Here is an 18,493-nt window from a genome sequence, read left to right as displayed (position 1 = left end):
TTTTTTACACTTGCGCCAAAATTATCAAATCTGGCACGGCGTATGTATACAATTCAACGTCGCGCAAAGTGTTTTTGTGCAATGACCACATAAAGGCATCGCGCAAGGTATTTTTTATTTAAAAAAAATTAAGGAAAACTAATGAAAATGGCTTGAAAACTTTGAGTTTTAATGATAAGGACAAAATAAAGGGTAAAGTGAATAGTACTAGGATTGACTTTTTAGTGTAAAAATGTGGTTTTTCGTTAAAGTGAACAGTACCGGGTGCTTTTCGTTAAAGTTCCCAAAAAATTATTATAAAAATTATTGAAAATGTAACTTTATTCATTTCGAATTCAGTTTTTTTTTACATAAAACCCACAATAATATATTTTTCTAACAAAAATCTAACTAATAAATTGGTAGCTACTTAATAAATATATATATCATTCAATTTCTTAAGTATTATACATAAAATATAAATAAATTTAAATTTACTTAATAAATATATATACCATTGAACTTGATGCGATACACATTGTACGAAACTAATTTCAACGATCCAACCATCAAACTTGTTTGTATATGCTTTGAGATCGCATACGCAAAAAATAGCAAAAAAAAGAAGTTTAGAGATCAAGTAACGAGACAAAACTTTTCGATGGTTATAAACAAAAAAAATCACGATTTAACGGTTATTTTAACGCCAATTTTGATGATTTTTTACAGTTACACTCCTGAATCCTATATGAATACAAGGAACTGATTCAATCATCAATTTAAAATATTTACACAAGTGGATACTACAAAACCTTATGTTATACTTGATGAAAGTATAAATAAAATATAAGTGTTAGGGAGTCTATCGTTTGAATGGGATACACATTGTACGAAACTAGTTTCAATGATCCAACCGTCAAACTTGTTTGTATATACTTCGAGATCACATACGCCAAAAATCGCAAAAAAAAAAAAACCTTCAAAGAACAAGTAATGAGACAAAAATTGTCGACGGTTATAAACGAAAAAATTCATGATTTAACGGTTATTTTAACTCCGATTTTGATGATTTTTTTACAGCTACACTCCTGGATCCTATATGAATACAAGGAATTGATTCGATCATCAATTTAAAATATTTACATAAGTGAATACCACAAAACCTTATGTTATACTTGATGAAAATATAAATAAAATCTAAGTGTTAAGGAATCTATCACTTTAATGAGATACGCATTGTACGAAACTAGTTTCAACAACCTAATCGTCAAACTTGATTGTATATGCGTCAAGATCGTATACGTCAAAAATGACAAAAAACAAACCTTCAGAGATCAAGTAACGGGACAAAAATTTTCGATGGTTATAAACACAAAAATCACGATTTAATGGTTATTTTAACTCCGATTTTGATGATTTTTTACAGCTACACTCCTGGATCCTATATGAATACAAGGAACTAATCCGATCGTCAATTTAAAATTTTACACAAGTGGATACCACAAAATCTTATGTTATACTTGTTGAAAGTAAAAATAAAATTTAAGTGTTAGGGAATCTATTGTTTTAATGGGATATGCATTCTACGAAACTAGTTTCAACGATCCAACCATCAAACTTGTTTGTATATGCTTCAAGATCGCATATGCCAAAAATGGAAAAAAATAAACCTTCAGAGAATAAGTAACGGGACAAAACTTTTCGACGGTTATAAACGAAAAAATCACGATTTAACGGTTATTTTAACTCTGATTTTAATGATTTTTTACAGCTACACTCCTGGATCCTATATGAATACAAGGAACCTATTCATCCTCAATTTAAAATATTTACACAACTGGATACCACAAAATTTTATGTTATACTTGATGAAAGTATAAATAAAATCTAAGTGTTAAGGAATCTATCGTTTTAATGGGATATGTCGGAAATATGCCTTGAAAGTCAATCTTTGGAAGAAACCTTTCAGGACAATAAATGGATGTATGGATGACTCTTATACATCAAATGGCAAAGATACTATTTAGGACTATCTCTATAAACGATATATGTCCTAAATAGTGAATCCATGGACAATGGATCGATTGAAGAAGTAATCTAATGAAGTTAGACTACAGAGACCTTCTTCACATAACCATCATGTCCAAAAGGTTCCTGGTCATAAGATTGTCGGAGGGATACTGACAATGCATAGACCGGTACATACTATGTCCGCTTCAATTAGAAGGATGGAAAGTCTCATCCCATTCGTGTAGTGACACTAAGACAAGTATGTAGGTGCTCATTAAGGGAATGAGTTCACTGAACACAATCGAACGAGAGTACTTGCATGGAGGTCTACTCACATGTCAAGCAAGTAACTCTAATGGTTGGAATAATGTAAGTAGTCCTTTGACCTTAGGCATCATCGTTGTCTTGTGGTTAAGTACTTGATCTTTGATTATGTCAAAGTCACTCCATTCGCGGGTGTCCACGGCATAGTCGGGGTTAAGCCACTTAGTCATGAAGGCAAGTGAATGCGCAACAAGGAATCTCTATCCCTCGTTAAGAGAGGATGAATACTCTAAGATATGATTCTGGAATCTTCGACCGAAGTATCGAGTGTAATAAAGGAAAGCGTTCCTATATGACTCAATTGAATCATATAAGAAGGAATAATCACATTAGGGGTTTGACATAATATATCCATACCCTAGTGGTGTGATTGAGAGTATTGTTTTAGAGAATGATCGAATTACATTGTAATTCCAACTGAATAGGTTCTCCGAACAACTTCTACATTAGCTTGGGTAGCCATGATATATGGTTAGATGCCACTCATGGCTTGTGAGTTCTTCTAGATGATTAAATGTAGTCGTTAAAGAAGAAGGTGAATTAAAAGTAAGTTTTAATTCACTAAGTGATTGGATTAAATATAATCAATTAGATTGGTGTCAATCACCTCACTGCCTTGCTAATTAGAACCTAAAATGATTGTTCACCAATACACTCTTGTAGTGAGTAATTAATGGATGATAGAAATAATTAATTGGATTAATTAAGTGTTGTGATTAATTAGAAAGTCTAAAGAAATCGTAAAAGCGATATAAGATCGTTTTTGGGCTTAAAGAAACGTTCGGGTTTAACTGGGCCCATTGGGCCTAAACCAATTGGGCTTTTATTCAAGCATTGGATGACTTGAAATAAATAAAAGCCCAAAGCCCAAACAACACAAAGGGGCCGGCCAAAGGAGGGAGAGAAAGGTCAAATGTTGACTTGTTTCTTTTTGGCTATAAAAGGAACTTTATAGCAAATGTTTCATTAGGGTTTTTTGAAGTGTTAAAAGAACAAAAGAGAAAAAGAAAAATATCTCTCTAACACTCAAAGGGCCGGCCACCATAGGGGGATTTAGCTAATCATCTTTTCACCCCTTTGGTTATTCCTTCATCCTTCTCACTACACTAGTGGGTGCGGATCTTTAGAGGTTTTCAATTTTGGAAACTTGAAGAGAACCTAGGAGAACCCATTCTAAACAAAGTGGAGGAGGCAAGGAAGGAGGCTAGGCTCAAGGAGTTCAAGGAGCAAAGGGCTTGGAGGTGGTCCATCCTTGGTCTAAGATCTAGATCAAGAGGTATGAAACTACTCCTAAACTTTGTTCTTATATAAATTTGTTTATGATGCATCTTACATAAACCTATGCATCTTGAAGGGGATTTGCATGACTATAGCTTTGATAATATATGTTGATATGCTTCCGTTGCTTTCGTATATAAATTTTGAATTGTTTATGCATGCTAGTCACTAGAAATCCCACATGAAAACTCATAATTTCCCTTCAGGATACGCATCCAACTGTCAAACTTGTTTGTATATGCTTCGAGATCGCACATGCCAAAAATGGCAAAAAACAAGCCTTCAGAGATTAAGTAACGGGACAAAACTTTTTGATGGTTATAAACGAATATTTTAACTCCGATTTTGATGATTTTTTTACATCTACACTCTTGGATCCCATATGAATACAAGGAACTAATTCGATCGTCAATTTAAAACATTTATACAAGTGGATACCACCAAGGAAAAAGGCAATACAAGAACCTCAAAAGAAAAGCAAAAAATAAAAATAAAAAATAAAAAAACTTTGCGCAACGTAGGTACACATGCGTTGTGCAAAACATCTTTGCGCGACGGATGTGTACCTAAGTCGCGCAAAGTTTTTTTTATTTTATTTTTATTTTTTATTTTTATTTTTATTTTTGCCCTCCCACTCCCTCTTCCTCTCCCCTGTGTTGTTGTTGGTTGTGCTGTACGAAGTCGTCTCCTCCCGTTAAAGTTAAACTGTCTCCATCGTCTCCATTCACATCACTATCCCGATACCTCGTTCATATATATATATATGATTGTTTTTACCATTTTTATTTTCTGGGTTTGTGAGAAAATCAAACAAAAAGCCTTAAAAGTATGGTGCTTTTTGTGTTTGGGGTCAGGTCTACAAGGTCTCCATTGGAGCTGCATGTGGACTTTCATGGCCGTCCTATCGTCTCGTGATCCAATCCTTGATGATTCAACCGACCCTACAATCAAGGTAAGAATCTCATCCTTTCATCCTTTTCCTTTTAGTCCATTAGCAGAGCTCCAAGGATCTCAATGTGTGGGATTTCAGACCCAATTTCTGACATGGGGTTGTTCCAATGCGCAATGTTCGAGTTTTCAACAAAATTGGCAAATAAATTAATAAAAATTCATGTGAAATTGTTGCTGCAAATGGTGGAGCTGGAATGCCAGAGGTGGGCAAGCAAGGTCATAAATTAATAAAAATTCATCTGAATTTAGGGTCGATCATAATTTTTTTTTGGCGAATTTAGGGTTGATCAACGTGTTAAAAATAAGCTTTGACAAAGACACAACATTAAGTTGCTTGAATGCAAAACTCAAAAGTCCAAATTTCAGCAAATAATTATAGAAAAACATAAATACACAAAAATAAAAAAAATCCAAGCATAAATGTAATCAATAAATAGTTAATTAATTAATCAAATAAATACAATACCTGAAGGTGAAGATGGTGAGGGTTGAGAGAGATGGAGAGTCTGAAAGAGAGTGAAAGACAGAGGTTGAGTGTGAAGAAAAAGGCCCCTGTGTGTGGTTATTTTAGAGAAAAAAGTCGTCGACTTTGCGCGACGTAGGTGCACCTACGTTGCGCAAAGTTGGGAAAAAAGCGGTAAAACATTCTCGGTTTGGCGCCAAAATCTTGCGCAACGCTAAACACAAAACGTTGTGCAAACTGTCTTTGCGCGACGTTTTGTGTTCAGCGTCGCGCAAACATGTTTTTGTACTAGTGATTTGACATCAAAAGTCTATCCAACTGAACTGTTATTTGTTGATTGGATTTTGAAGGCTTTTTTATTAGGAGTCAAATTTGACATCAATGTCAAATTTACTTTTTATTCATTTTAATGGTGGATCCCTTATTCCACTAATATTTTAACCAATAAAAGTTTTGTTTCAATATTTTTTAATAATTACAATTATTTAAAACTCTATTTAAATAAATAAAAATAACATTTGACAATTCGGTTGGAGAAATAAAAAATTTAACATAAGACTTTATATTGCCACATCAACTATCAATTTATAATTTAACTCTTATAATTTGACATTTCCTCTTGAGATGGTTTAAGTGATTATAATATCCCTAACTTATAGGCAGGATCTGTCCAAAGTTTCGTGAGGCCCATGGCGAAATTCCTCTTTAATGACATATTAGTTAGACAATTTTATTTCTAAAAAAAAACTAATTAATTTCATTCATAATTTGTTTTTTCAACCTACTCCTTCTCCATATGGTCAGTGGTATTGCTTTTCATTTGTAAGTGAGAGATTTTAGGTTCGATTCTCACCAAAGGTAAATTTGAACCACATTATTGTTAACCATTTTGAGGTTTAGCCCATCTCCTCCACTTAGTGTAAATACTATCGTTTGTTAAAATAAAAAAAATTAAATAAACGAATCAAAAAGTAAAAAATAAAATAAAAATAAAAAACCCTACTCCTTCACACTCAGAGCAATTGGAGGAAGCCAAACCTTGATAAACACCCTTGCACTCACTACGAACTAAGAAAATCTAATTAGATTAAAGGGGGGAAAACTCCAATAACTCATCGTGTTTGGTTTAATTAATTAGTAATGCTAAGTTTGTAGATTAAATTTTGTAAATTAAATGACATGAAAGTTGATGATTGAATTATTACTTAAACGTTGATAAATGTACTAATTTCTTATTGGTGACATATTATTTAGTTTGCAAAATAAGTCTACAAATTTAGTCTCCACAACATTACTCTTAATTAATTGTAAGTCAAACATAAATGATCTTACACTAATAACTACAATTAATATATTTGATAAAAGAAAACTACAACTAGTCTATTATATTAATAAGCATAAACACCAATAACTCCATGTAGCAAATCACCAATACAACTAGAAAAAAACAAAACAAAACAAAAAAAAAAAAAAAACACCAACAGCAAAAAAACAATTTAAACAAAATTTATTTATTTATTTACTTTTAAAAAGGACTAGTTGGTGGTATCGTCGCGACAATTTACTATTTCGGGGACTGAAAAAATTATAGAGACATTTTTGCTGCCTCCTGAGCATAATCGTGTGATTCACCAGCGCCAGGAATCTAACGCAGAACGTTTCATGTAGAATACATGCCTGAAATTCGTCCCAAATCACTGAATCACCTTGTGGTGGTTAAATTAAACAAAATTTGAATGAGTAGAAATCAAATACCTTTAACTAATATTGAACATAGTTGCAAGTAGGGTACACAGTAGACTTGAACTTTTCAATTGGATGTAAATTCATACAAACAACCCCACTTAGCAGAATAAGATTTGGTTGTTGTTGCTATTGACTTGACCGTTGGAGAACCTTTGGCCGACACAGTCCCCCGGTCCTAGACACAATTGTTGTACTGTTTTGTAACTTACTTATACTCGACCACCGCTCACAGATGTGCGCAAATTTAATTCCAACACATACTTTGTCAACGTAACTACGACAAATGCACATGTAGCTCGACCATCTCGACCATTCATCCTATATTTATATATACTAAAGCTCAGCTAAAAATCACTGTTTATCCTGTGAGTAGGAGCACTGTTCACCAACAGTGAAAGGGCGGAATTACCTTTGGTTTCTGCTTTGGTCCCCGTACTGTTCACACTTTGCTACAGTAAGAAGTCCGTTTTGTCCTTGCTGGATGCCCATCTCTCATTCCTCCATCTCTGGTATTTTTTTTTTTTTTGGTTTTCCCCTGCCTTTTCAGTACATGCTTTCCATGCGTCGATCACTGTAGTGTTCTATCTTCTTTTTAGTTCTATCCTCTTATACACGTGTTGCTCACTGTTTCCCTCTTAGGCTACCCACACGTCGATCATCGTCAAAGGCTCTGCTTCCAATTCTTCTCGACATTTCTTTACATTTCCACTTCTCTCTCTCTCTCACTTCGCTGTCTTCTCTCCTCTCATCTCTCACTCTTCCTCTGACTCTCCTGCTCTACTGAAAGAACCATAATTTTTCATCTTCCCCTCTTCTTGAGATTTTCTTGGTGGGTTTTCGTTCTCAGGTCCCGTATGTAAAAGGGTTTTGGTGATGAAGATCGGTGACAATGATCGGAGGTCGTTGCTGTGTGCGTGATCCCAATGGCACTGGTCTTCAATTCTGGTAATTTCTATGGTTTTGTGTTGCGTAATATTTGGGGATTTGGTTTGGGTCTGTGGGTAAGCAAAGCAATACTCAGGTTAAATTTGGTTCCCTTTGTTTTCTCAAATTTGTTTCACTGCATGATTTTTTGATCCTTTACTAAATAGTTCTTAAGAAATGTTAGAATCTTTATAAGTTTTGATTTCTTTTGAATTTATTTATTTTATATTTTATTTTCAAGCCTTGAATTTGTTTTTAATTTCTCCGTTAATAAACTAAGTTTGAGGATGAAATTTATTCTTTCTTAACATTATTTGACTGCAAATTCTAGGTTCTAACCCCCAGTACCGCATCAGCATGAATCCAATTCTAAATTAAGGGAGATGATGCAAAACCCAGAAATTCTTCATCAGTTGGCTTCTCCTGAGACTATACAAGTATATTTATTCTGGGTGCCTAAGGTTTTGAGTTTTGAAGTTTGTGTTTGACTAATTGACCATTGAGATAGTCGTCCTATATGACACCGCCAAGGCTCTCAATTCTGAGTCTTTCTTATTTACAATTTGGTTTGTGGTATTTTGACATCTTTGTTGCTCTACCCATCACCAAGCACAGCTTGACAATCCCCAGCATTAACAACTATGAAGGTCCTGCAAAAATTACAATGTATGTAAGACTAAGAAATGAAACCTAATTAAGATTCACAACTTCTAAATGCAAAGTATTTAGAAAGAAATTCCATACAAACTCAATGCTCATCAGTCAATTTCTCTCTTTCTTTCATAATTTAACTTTTGCTTCTTATTGCCTTTGTTTTTTTCTTTCTATCTTGCAGATACTCTTGACTTTGCAGCAATCACTTTTGTCGTAACTAGTCGGCAACAGTAACAGTCAAACCAGTAAGAAGTGAGATAGATTTTTCTTTGATATGTTTGATATATATAGCCTGAATTGATATTTCTCCCTTAGCTCCTTGTGGAATCCATATTGATTATATGGATTACCTATGCAACTTGATTGAAGTTTGATGTAATTTCATATTGTTAAATCCCTTTAATGGATGAGAAAATATTGTTGAACTCCTCAAACTTTATTTGAGCTCTACTTTCAATTTAATTTCATATCAGTGAGAGAATGTAATTTTGTTTGAAAGGTTGGAAAAAGCTAATAACTCTTGGTAAAATGTCTTTATGCAGATCACAGACAAGCTAACATTATCAGAACTGTGTGTGTAAGTTGCAAAGATACATGTGCAAAATAATAGGTGACCTCTTTATTTTATATTTCTAAAGTTTATTTTATTTTATTTTATTTCCAAAACACAAGATGAACAATTTATGTTTCTCTTTCTTTAACAAATTTTTTTCCTTCGGTTTTGCTGACTTAATAATTTGATTGACACCTGCTTTTTAGAATTAGAATAGAATAAGGTTAAATTATTTGCAATTGTGGGGTAATTGGCAAAACTCGAGACCCTTTTATGCCTGTTTGAAGGAACAAACAGAGTTTGTAAACCCCTGCCTTGCTCATACAAACACAGTTTGTATATTTTTACAGTATATATTTACATGTAAATATATATTTTTACTGTACTTATAGTATGTTGTATGACTCACATTAAGATCACATATACTTGAAAAAGTTCATGTCGTGTTTTGTAGTCCTGACTTTTGTTTCTTCAGTGCATTTTAAATGGGTAAGGAGTAGGCCAAATAGTATGAAATTTAAAGTTGGGTTTCCCCTTCATGTGTTCTCTTTCAAATTTTTGTTTCTGAAAATGAATTGCTTCAAAACTTTTATTGGCAACGTTCATTTGACCTTTTTTGGGTTAGCTACTCACTTTTTTGTTTCTCATTTTGAACTTCTATTGGCAAAGTTCACTAGAATGTCCAAAAAGAAAAATCAGGCATTGCACTGTTCGGGATGATAATTTATATCCAATATGATCATTAGTCAGCTAGAGAACCTGATTTGGGAAGTGGGTTTTAAAGTTTTAATAGTTTTGTTGTGTGTAATTTTCTTGCTTTGCCTACCAAGAATCTGATAACCGAAGGCTTAGCTGTTTTCCCCAAATGATTTTCAATTTGTTGTAGGTAAACAAGAGCTACTAAACTGTTATGCAGCAGGGGAATGGAAAGAAAGTAAAAATTCAAGCTTTTAATCAAAGAAAGAAATGGAGTGACACTAAACAAAAGATAGGTAAAACTGACTGGTACTTTCTTTCCATTTAAATATAAATCAATTGATTAAGTTTGTGTTTAAAATGAAGTTTCAATTGTTTCCGAATTCTAACAATGATCTCCTATGCATTAAGATAATCTATTTAGAGTTTTGATCCACTTTTGATAATGCATAATTTCCATTCTTTTCCATATAGAGTTTCCATTTTTCTTACGAGCAAGGAACAAAATGCCGATAATATCGGCGATATATCGTCGATATTATCGGTTTTTAAGGGTACCGATATTTTTTTAACTATCCAAATGGTTTTCATGATAATATTGCGATATTACAGCTCCGGCGGACTGTAAAACAAGACCCTAGACTCTGATCTAGGTATGAAAATGAAATAGAAGACGAGATGAACATTTTTATATATTCCGTTTGCCGTGAAACGGTCGGAGGTGTTCGGAAACTTCGTCGACACCCACGGCCTCGCCGGAGATGAGTGTGCCTATTCCCGAGCCGATTTCGTCCCAAAAACCTTGAAAAAACACGATTTTGAACTTAAATTTCACATATAAGGAGAGGGAGAGGGAGAAAGACGAGGTTGCTGATGATGATGATGGGTGTGCGTGTGTGTATGTGGGTTTCTGATGTGAGAATTTCTTGACACACAAATTAAACCCTCTTTTTGACAATTGTAGTATAGATGTAAGTAGGGTATCGTTCTAGGCCGGGGATTAGGAGGGATTGCTAATCTATTCTAAATTAATTTAAAAAATATTAAACAAGACTCAATGATACAAAACTAGGCTAAAAACTCTAATAACTCGAAACACACTTAGGATGACTCAAAATAATGAAAATGATCTGATTAAACACTAAGAACTGAAATGGACGGAAATTGAATTAAAAGACTAACAATAAAGAAAACTAACTAAATAATAAAATTTAATAATGGATGGGTGTTTGGTTTTGACTAGAAGTAAATTAAACTTAAATAAATTACAGAATTGACAAAAACATAAAATTAAGGTAAAATGATAAATGACGGACTAGCTAGAGGGTTCTTCTCCACACATGACACATAAGCAACCTAAATTGATTTTCAGTTGTTCTTTCAATAAATTGTAAATCTCAACGCCCCAAATTAACCGTGAACAGCACTTTTTTAATCTTCAAGTTTTCCTTAAGTTATTGAATTGGACGGAAAAACGCATACAACAATTCAAAACATTCTTCAAAAGTCCCCTACGTGAAAAGCACAATAGCGATACAATCAAAGATCATTAAACTTTGTGAAAACTATAAGCATTGACGAGGCATTCGTAACTATGAAAAGCATGATACTCTTGCCAAGAATTTACTTAACGTGATTGTGACTAGCAACCTTTACTACTTGTGAAAATAAGTTCATAACGATTAGGTGAAATTCACTTATATTCTAGCATCAAATTCATGCATGTAAATTAAGCGTGCACTCTCAACCAACATACACAAATCAGTTTTTATACGAACGGATAAGTAAATTGAAATCACAACTTATGAAATCACAACCGAAGGTAATCAATTCATATTACAAATATATTTCATGGCTTTGAATTAACCTCTAGCCAAAATAAAATTAATTACACATTATTAAAACAAAAATAAAATAGAGATTTAGAAAGATTTAACCGAGAGAGAGGAGAGTGCAGTTTTCTGTTCTGTCCACGTGCTGCCAAGTGGCAGATTTGTTTCTTCACGTTTTTGCACCGCAGGATTCCTTCTCCACTTGCTTTCTGTCCGAGGCTTCTAGCTGCCAAAGCAGCTCCTCCTTTCTGCTGACGCCTTTGTTCTTTCTCTCGCTGCCAGGCTGCCAAAGGCAGCTCTCTGCCTTCCACCAATCCCCGCGTCACCCTTTCTGTCCTCCCCTCAGCTTCACTTTCACGCTGCCCAAAAGGGCAGCTCCCTCTTTTCCTTCACGCCCCCATCTGACCTCACATTTCCTTGCAGTCCCGTACTCACCATCCCTCACGCTGTCTCTCCTCTCTCTTCTATTTTTTTATTTCCTTTTTTTTTTTCTTTCTGGCAGCAAGGCTGCCTTCTCTTTTCACACTCCGCAAGCCCCTGACTTGCTCCCCCCGTTTTCCTGCGACTCATGCGCTCTCTGCGAGCTGCCCAAAGGCAGCTCCCCCTCTCCCGCTCCCAGACCCCCCCCTTCTGTCCCGTACCTGCCTTCCTCTATTTTATTTTTTTTTCTCTCTGGCAGACTCCTTTTTAGCTTTTCAAATGACGCTGCCTTTCCGTCCCTCCAGCTGCCAAAGGCAGCTATCTTTTTTTTCTTTATTCCCCGCGCCTTCTTTTCTGATCTGCCAGTCTCTCTCCCCTTCTTTGGATTCTTTTTCCGTCCCCAGTGTGGACTCCTCCATTTCCTCTGCTTTGCCAGTTGCTGTCCCCTAATTCTTCTTATTTCCTTGGATCCCTTTGTCGCTGACTTGCTTTCCTCCAGCTGCAAAGGCAGCTTGCTGTCCTTGGATTCTTCCTTTTTTTTCCATTTGTTCCAGCTGCAAAGGCAGCTTCTTTATGTTTCTTTTCTTTACTCACCAACTGCAAAACACTTCAATTTTAGATATATCATATAATTTCTAATGCCATATAATTTCTAATGCATACCTAATAAATTTAGCCTAACTTCCATGACCTATAATCCGTGACATAATTCTACCAATAACCCATGACAAAATGAGAACGACTACAGCAATTTTCGATGAATTTATTATTTAAAACTCATTTGTGCCATTTTTATTTTCTTTGCATAAACAAATCCTATAAACACAAAAATAACGTAAATAGCTCAAAATATAAGGAACTAACTAAGAAAAGACGAGTGAATTTGAAGTAAAAATATATATAAATATGATCCGATCAAATACCCCCACACTTAACTTTTGCTAGTCCTCGAGCAAAACAAAGAAAACATGAAAAAGTAATAACATGAAAAACATTAGCTTCCCTCTATGTGACCCTCATAGAATTTCATTCAAGAAAACAAATCATCAAGAACCATAGCTAGCACCAAACAAACTAATCCAAGTTCATTTTCCTTATTCAAATATTAGCAGTAATCTTTGAATCATCCTTGAAGTGTAGTGTGTGAGATAGCCATGCTAATGCAATTTCAAGTTTTTATTTTTAAAATCATCATATGCAAACTAGTGACCTTCTCACGGGATATGCACTCAATCACACATGTGTTTAGTTTTAATGTGTTTCGCTCAAAGAAACAAATGTGAAATTTCTACCATAAGCTTGCATAAAGATCACTTCTCCACAGTCATAATTGCAAAACTTAAATCAAGAGGACTTTTATTGGATGTAATGAGGCTTAGGGATAGGGTTATTGAAATGAAAGAATAGGAAAACACAAGTTCCAAGCTATATTGCAAGCAATTCTTTTGTTTAGATTTATAAGAACTCAATTTTTCCAGCGATTCTTCTAGCACCTCCAACCACACTCTTAAACTGAAACTTTAAAAACTTTTTATTTTCTTTGTATACAATCTTTCTTTTTCTTTTCTTTTTTTTTTCTTCTCTTTTCTCTCTTTTTTTTTTTTAATACAAACATGAAATACCCCCACACTTATTCTTTTGCCAAACACCTTCAAAGTACTTCACAAACATTTCTCATAAGACAATCTCACATTGCTCATTAGCTTGCTTGGAAAAGGTAAGGAAAAATGTTTCAGGTATAAGGGTAGACATATCTGGTGATAAGAAATAAAATGCTCAACAAACACGGCTCAAATTGGCAATCTAATGATATCATTTTTCTTTGGGAAACATGGTTATTTGGGCCATGGTGGTAAACCTAATGCCTCTATCATTTCCAAGTTCATGCAATCAATGACAAACATTTCGAAAGATCGTTACGCAAGTTCTAGAGATGTATCTCACATAAGTTCATCACACATGAAAGAATAGGAGTGTATGAAAAATGCACACACTTTCAATCGGCTCAAAAACTCACATAGGATGTATATGGTCACTGAATTCACATATGAAGCTTTAAGTCATACTTTAGTTTCACATCAACAAGGCTATGTGCATTTGGTTTTTCAAAGATGATCAAACATGTACAAAACTAACAAGAGAATTAGGAATTTCACAAAACACATGTTAACTAAGTTCTTGATAATCATGATTCAAATTTGATCCAATTATATCATTGGGTCGGGAAACTAACAAAAATCTAATTCAAAACAATAAGGGAAACAAGACAATATTTTTTTGGATTTTTAAATTTTCCGATTTTTTTTTTTTTTTTTTTTTTTTAAGAAAACAAAAACTAACAACACAGAAACAAAATGAAATTCTAGAGATTTCTACCCCCACACTTAAACTTGACATTGTCCCCAATGTCAGAAAACACTATAATGCAAATAAAAAAAATAAAAAATAAAATAAATAATAAGAAACAAAATAAAACAAGTGGACTGAAAACTTCCCTAATTTGCAGTAAAATCAAGCGATGACCCCCAAGCTAAAATTCTGCAATCAACTTCAAGGGTGGAAAGAACCAAAAGTTCCTGCAAAGAAAAGAAATAATTCAGTTAAGTAACGCAAGAAAATTAATTAAAAAAAAAAAAAATTGCAAACGAAAAATTGAAAATTACGATAAAAGATAATGAATAAAACTAATAAGTAATCATTGGTCGTGCTTGTTGACTTTCCACAGCTTTCCTCTTGAACAGGGTGACACTTAGCTTTTTACTATTTGATGATATTGTACGGCGGAGCTTTGCTCTTTGGGAATGTTGCAGTTCTTTGAGTTCTTCAACTCAGATTCCTTCTGCTCTCGAGTTGATTGTGCAGGCTCAATTCCTTATTTGTTCTCCAAGCAGATGTGGCAGCTTCTCTTGTTCTTCATCTCAGACTCCTTCTGCTGGGATGATTGTGCAAGCTGCATTCTTCTCTGCTTGTTTCCTCTGCATGGCGGGCAGGCACGAGGGAGAGGTGTTGGTCTGTTTCTTTCTTCAATCTTTCCAAGTGCCCACCTCTTGCTCTCTTTCTCCTTGTCCTTAGTTGAGGATGAATCAGCACGTTGTCTCCACATGCTTCGAGGTATCATCTTCACTTCCCTTATACGTAAGAGACGAAGAGGAAACACAAGATGATGAGTACTCGAGAGCAAGTGCTGGCTGGAGAAAGGACAGGGAGAAAGCATGATATGAGATACTCTTGCTTTCAACCTTCATGATATGAAATACTTTTGCTTTGAATGGGTTGTTCGCAGGAGTATCCCAAGGAATGAGGAACACAGAGTAACTTAGGAGGATTCTTTGGGAATGCATTTTCGGAGATGAAGAAGTGTTGAGAGGGTGTGCTGAGAGAGTGTGCTTTTGCTGTGGAAGGCGAAGGTAGAAACTTATAGGGCTTTTCTTCACAACCGGAACTATTCTCTCACTCATTGTCGGCAGCCGGTGGATGGATGAATAGTACACATTACGCGCTTTCTGACAAAGCTGCCCGTAATTTCCGCAAAGCAGATTCCTCATTGATATCTGGAATCGGCGCTTCGAGCTCTGAGCAACGTCGATTGTAGAGGTAGCATGTGACACGTGCGGATAAATCTGGAAAAGAAGATTTGCCCGTGGGTTGAAGCCCAGCTTTTGAGAAAGCTAGCGTGTCTTTGACTGTTGAATTTCCCTCTTCGATTTCTGAATTGGTGCTTCGACAAACTGCCCGAGAATTTCGCAAAGCAATTTACGTGTGACAAGTGACGACACGTCTGGACAAATTGATCTTTTGAAATCCGGGGTTCGGCTCGTGGTTTCTGAGCAAGCCCAGCCTTTAAGAAATGAAACGCCTCTTTTGAGAAAAGAATCCGGCTTTTGAGAAAGGAGCCCCGACTCTTCGATTTGCGAGAGGACGCTTCTCTGAGGAGCGCCTCTCCGATTTCTTCTTTTTATAGAGGCGTTAAGCTTGTTCCACAACACACTTGAGCACCCTCCTGTAAACACTCTCTTCTTGCACTTGTTTAATCTTGATCATTCCGACTCTCTTCTTTCTTCACCACCTCTGAAAAATGTCTGGCCCTTCCGATCGTCGTTTTGACTTGAACATTGGTGAAGAGGCAGCTCCGCCTTCACCAGACAATATATGGCGCCCATCCTTCATATCCCCTACCGGTCCTCTTACCGTGGGGGATTCGGTGATAAAAAATGACATGACCGCTGCGGTGGTGGCCCGAAACCTTGTCACTCCCAGAGATAACCGACTGCTCGCTAGACGGTCTGATGAGTTGGCTGTGAAGGAGTCTCTGGCTCTTAGCGTGCAGTGTGCGAGTTCCGTATCCAACATGGCCCAACGCCTATATGCCCGAACCCGTCACGTTGAATCGTTGGTGGCTGAAATACAGAGTCTCAAAGAGGAGATTAGAGGACTCAAGCATGAAAATAAACAATTGCACAAGCTTGCACACAACTATGCCACAACCATGAAGAGGAAGATTGACCAGATGCAGGACACCGATGGTCAAATTTTACTTGATCATCGGAGGTTTGTGGGTTTGTTCCAACAACATCTGCCTTCGTCTTCTGGAGCGGCACCGCGTAGTGAAGCTCCAACTGATCAACCTCTGCCGCCTCCTCCTTCTGTGGCCCCGCCGACTGCTGAAGCCCCGCCTACTACTGAAGCACCACCCGACCAATGAATACTATTAGTTTACATCATTGTAAAATTTTTTTAATTTTTTTTTTTTTTTTATTTTTAATTTTTTTTTAATTTTTTTTTTTTTATGTTTTTTTTTTTTTCATTAATTTTAAATTTTATCTTTTTTTTTTTTTTTTTTTTTTTTTAATGTGTAAATTAATGTAAAGAGACTTTGGTTAACCTTCCCCCACACTTAAACTAAATAACACAAACTCACAGAAATCAACCAATTAACACAACTAACTAAACAAAACAAAATGAAAGCAGTAAAGATAAGGGTGGAAGAATGCAAAGCTGATTGGGTTAGTGATTCCAAAGTCTCCCTTCGTTGAATGCTTGGGTTGCCTCCCAAGAAGCGCTTGATTTAACGTCTTTAGCCGGACGCATCTTTCCTTTAAATTTCCCTCGGCTCCATTTGAACCTAAAATCAAAGAAAGAAAAATAAATCAAATATCAAAAGTAAAATACACAAACACCAATATAAACATAAACAAAAACAAAAATAAAGGGATTAGCAAAGTTACTAATCCCCGGCAACGGCGCCAAAATTTGATGCGAAATATATAAGCACACAAATTAAACCCTCTTTTTGACAATTGTAGTATAGATGTAAGTAGGGTATCGTTCTAGGCCGGGGATTAGGAGGGATTGCTAATCTATTCTAAATTAATTTAAAAAATATTAAACAAGACTCAATGATACAAAACTAGGCTAAAAACTCTAATAACTCGAAACACACTTAGGATGACTCAAAATAATGAAAATGATCTGATTAAACACTAAGAACTGAAATGGACGGAAATTGAATTAAAAGACTAACAATAAAGAAAACTAACTAAATAATAAAATTTAATAATGGATGGGTGTTTGGTTTTGACTAGAAGTAAATTAAACTTAAATAAATTACAGAATTGACAAAAACATAAAATTAAGGTAAAATGATAAATGACGGACTAGCTAGAGGGTTCTTCTCCACACATGACACATAAGCAACCTAAATTGATTTTCAGTTGTTCTTTCAATAAATTGTAAATCTCAACGCCCCAAATTAACCGTGAACAGCACTTTTTTAATCTTCAAGTTTTCCTTAAGTTATTGAATTGGACGGAAAAACGCATACAACAATTCAAAACATTCTTCAAAAGTCCCCTACGTGAAAAGCACAATAGCGATACAATCAAAGATCATTAAACTTTGTGAAAACTATAAGCATTGACGAGGCATTCGTAACTATGAAAAGCATGATACTCTTGCCAAGAATTTACTTAACGTGATTGTGACTAGCAACCTTTACTACTTGTGAAAATAAGTTCATAACGATTAGGTGAAATTCACTTATATTCTAGCATCAAATTCATGCATGTAAATTAAGCGTGCACTCTCAACCAACATACACAAATCAGTTTTTATACGAACGGATAAGTAAATTGAAATCACAACTTATGAAATCACAACCGAAGGTAATCAATTCATATTACAAATATATTTCATGGCTTTGAATTAACCTCTAGCCAAAATAAAATTAATTACACATTATTAAAACAAAAATAAAATAGAGATTTAGAAAGATTTAACCGAGAGAGAGGAGAGTGCAGTTTTCTGTTCTGTCCACGTGCTGCCAAGTGGCAGATTTGTTTCTTCACGTTTTTGCACCGCAGGATTCCTTCTCCACTTGCTTTCTGTCCGAGGCTTCTAGCTGCCAAAGCAGCTCCTCCTTTCTGCTGACGCCTTTGTTCTTTCTCTCGCTGCCAGGCTGCCAAAGGCAGCTCTCTGCCTTCCACCAATCCCCGCGTCACCCTTTCTGTCCTCCCCTCAGCTTCACTTTCACGCTGCCCAAAAGGGCAGCTCCCTCTTTTCCTTCACGCCCCCATCTGACCTCACATTTCCTTGCAGTCCCGTACTCACCATCCCTCACGCTGTCTCTCCTCTCTCTTCTATTTTTTTATTTCCTTTTTTTTTTTC

General features: G+C 35.4%; 1 long non-coding RNA gene across 4 annotated transcripts; it reads left to right on the top strand.

Annotated features, from left to right (window-relative positions):
• The first annotated feature begins 7,313 nt into the window (after positions 1-7,313).
• LOC126588879 (uncharacterized) lies at positions 7,314-10,005 on the top strand. 4 transcript variants are annotated; one of them, XR_007611656.1, is made up of 5 exons: positions 7,314-7,752; positions 8,007-8,341; positions 8,511-8,581; positions 8,872-8,939; positions 9,769-10,005. It is a non-coding gene; the product is annotated as an uncharacterized LOC126588879 (long non-coding RNA). The 4 variants fall into 4 exon arrangements; XR_007611657.1 differs by lacking the exon at positions 9,769-10,005 and having other exon boundaries at positions 7,316-7,696; positions 8,872-9,512; XR_007611655.1 differs by lacking the exon at positions 9,769-10,005 and having other exon boundaries at positions 7,317-7,752; positions 8,511-8,574; positions 8,872-9,512.
• The last annotated feature ends 8,488 nt before the right edge of the window (positions 10,006-18,493 follow it).

Source organism: Malus sylvestris, chromosome 11 (genome assembly GCF_916048215.2).
Source record: "Malus sylvestris chromosome 11, drMalSylv7.2, whole genome shotgun sequence".
Lineage (NCBI taxonomy): Eukaryota > Viridiplantae > Streptophyta > Magnoliopsida > Rosales > Rosaceae > Malus > Malus sylvestris.
This window is presented reverse-complemented; position numbering and strand designations above follow the sequence as displayed.